Raw genomic sequence first — 3,368 nt, forward strand, 5'->3', positions numbered from 1 at the left:
CAATGCGATGAAGACGTTGATGAAATAATAATAACAACAATAAAATACTGAAAGTAAACGTAACGTAAAAAACAACAAAAATAATAAAAATTTCAATAAAAACTTGAAACCTCAAAGGGTTCTGACAAAGAAAACAATCTTGGAAGACGTTCATGAAAAATAGCAATTCCTGGAATGGTAGACTTGACTCGAAAGAATAGCTTAAGTCATGTAAGAATCTGAATGTAAGCAGATAGAGGTGTTGTTGATGTGAAAGTAGTTTCGTTTACGGAGAAAGGAATATAAAGATGTGAGAAAGAAGAAAGAGAAAAACGAACAGAGAATAAATGTGATAGAAAATAACCGAAGAAGGGGAAAAGTGAGGAGAAAATTAGGAAGTTAGGGAGAAGATAAGGAGGGAAAATATTGGTGTTGAATAAGGGTAGTAAGATAACAATATAAATAGAAATAAGCTGAAGATAATAACTGTGTTATATTTAACGACGGGAGAGAAACTATTTGAAATATAGAGATGATAAAAAAAATGAAAGGATAAAAACAACTTAAGAGTGTGCAAATCAAGTATGAATAGGAGGTGGGTGGCTATGTAGATAAATAAGGAGATAAACGGATACATTAAATAATACAAACGCTGGTCGAAGTACAGGAAATTCATTAAAATGCTTCCTTTCTCTTCGTGTACACACATGCATGTACACATATATGTATATACACAGATAGCTCTTTTCTTTATGCACACATCATTTTGTGTGTGTGTGTGTGTTGTTCGTATTTTCATCGATTCTGTTATAAACATTTTGCTTTCATGGACACGGATAATATTTTGTTATAAATACCATGTTTTAAATAACAGAAATACGTAAACAACAATATTCCCAAACTTCTGAATAGTGGAGGCTAGTCATCTCAATAGCAGCAAAGTCTTCTTCAGGACTGAGGACATTTTACTTTTGTTTGTAAGACAAAACGTACACGCACACTTACAAAGCCACACATACACACGTATATACATGTATGGCGGAGGAGGAGGGGAGAGAATGAATAAAATTGTGGTCGATATAAATATGCAGTCCTTTCGGCGTTTTCTTTATATTCTCTCTTTTTCCTCTTGCAGTTGTTTCTGTTTATTTTCTTTTGATATTTTCTGAAACAGTGTATAAAGGTATTCGTGTCTTCATTTCGTGGCAATCTTATGTCATGTAAAGTAAAAATTGCTTTTTAAGGGTGATGAACAAGCTATTATTTCATTTTTGTTTAACATTGTATTTTCTATCTTATGATTGTATTATTTATTTCCTTTTAACTGCAAATAGGATATTTTTTTATTCTAACCTCATCTTGCGTGATCAAGCGACTCTTTATATTACGAATTATTCTGTAATCGTGCGAAATCAACACAGCACACAGCTGAGCCTTTTTCTTTACAGCAGTCAAAACTATCTGTCTTCAATTTCTCTTGTTTCCACATCCATTATATCCATTAAAAATGTTCAGTTAAATAAATTATACAAAATACCATTATTACAAATATTTATTTTGTTTTTTAGTTTTTTATTTCGCTGATTTATTATGCTATAAAGAACATAAACCATCGCGTACTCTCAATAAATCGAATGAAATATGGTTTGTAATTTTTCAAGGCAAAATGTAATTATCACTTCACCAACTGGAAGTCGACCGGATATTGTCTTTTAAGTGACGAATGTCGACTAATTTCTCCCAATTGCATTTTACAATATGTTCAGCTTTTGAGTCTTTTATCGTATCCAATTGAATTTCTTCGTATTGAATTCATAACCTGTTGGCTATTGGGCCCATAATACAGCTGCAAGCGTTACATTGTTTCCTATAAGACACATTATGCATTTTTCTTTCAGTGTACTTAGCAAATATATTTTCTTTATCCAAAATCTAGGAAATGTATTCCCAGCCCAACTACATAGTGTTATAAAGCATGCGTTGTACAAAAGTCAACAGTAAGAAAAGAACCGTTGTCTAAATTGAAAGGTTTTCAGTTATAAGGTCAAAGTAAGAACGCATCGCTACGTGGTAATTGCTTGAATAATAGTTGCCTCCTACAACATGATTTGCCATCGCTATATCATATTGACACCAAGTGTTCACACTGTCTGTATCTCCGACCGAATTAATTATCTGACTGTCAGAAGATCCTAGATTTGAAAATTTGTTTTGAGAATCAGCCAACAAATAAACTATATCCTTCAAATGCATCGAGGATGAAATGGTTTCTGTCTTCTCGTAGAAGGAATTCTGAGAGCTTTCCTGAGACATTTTGTTGGACTGTCTTTCTCGGAAGGCGAGTTTCCAACTGATATTTTTTTTACACTTCGACTTGCATCAATCATTAGATAGCGGCCTAGCCGGAGCACCGCCTTCAAGAGATTTAGTCAAATGAATCGACTACAGAACTTTTTTCGTTTTTTTTTTCTCCTGGTGCTTACTTTTTCGGTCTCTTTTGTCAAATTGCTGGCTTACAGTTGCACAAACCTTTTGTTAAGCTGTTGAGGGGGACAAACACATACACAGAAACATGCACATGCACATACACACACATATGCACACACGCACACGCATATATATATATATATATATATATATATATATATATATATATATATATATATATATAGATAGATAGATAGATAGATAGATAGATAGATAGATAGATAGATATGTTTCTTTATTGGCCACACAGGGTTGAACTCAGAGGGGACAAAATACAAAATAGGGCTTTTCTTTTTGGGAAGAGAAGGAAAAAAAGGTGGGTTAGAAATTCGATTAAAAGGGATCGTTAAAAAAAGGGCCGATCAGTAGGCATCGTGTATCATAGAAATGTCATAGTGTAAAAGGGGAAACGAATTAGGTTTATCCGTGGAAAGAAAAGCCTACGGAAAAGACCACAGTAACCTCGGGCAATAATGTCATGCAAAAGTAAAAAACGCATTACAGTAAGTGACTCTCTTTTTTCCCTTCTTTTTTTCTTGGTTCATAGGATCATGCTCAAAGTGGCTCTCTCATTCACATGTGTTATCCATGCTACATTCACCCATCTTTTTTTGAAACATTCACTAGAAAAAACTTCCCTCTCTACTCTCACCTTCCTCTTCAAGTGATACTTGAAGAAGTTGATGAGAGATTCGCCCGAGAGGAAAGTCTTTGTCTCTAGACCTTTCAGCCGCGTCCACCATACACACTATTTCGCCATAGCCATAAGTAAGATGAAAATGGCTCTCCCTTCCCATTTCAAAGAAGGAGGCGCGACAATACTCACGATAGACTCGATTGATACACTGACCCATTCCACACGTCGTTCGGCATAGGCCCACATGTCGGAAATGGTTGGACAC

The sequence above is a fragment of the Octopus bimaculoides genome, chromosome 2 (genome assembly GCF_046866305.1).
Source record: "Octopus bimaculoides isolate indiv1 chromosome 2, ASM4686630v1, whole genome shotgun sequence".
NCBI classification, from domain to species: Eukaryota; Metazoa; Mollusca; class Cephalopoda; order Octopoda; family Octopodidae; genus Octopus; species Octopus bimaculoides.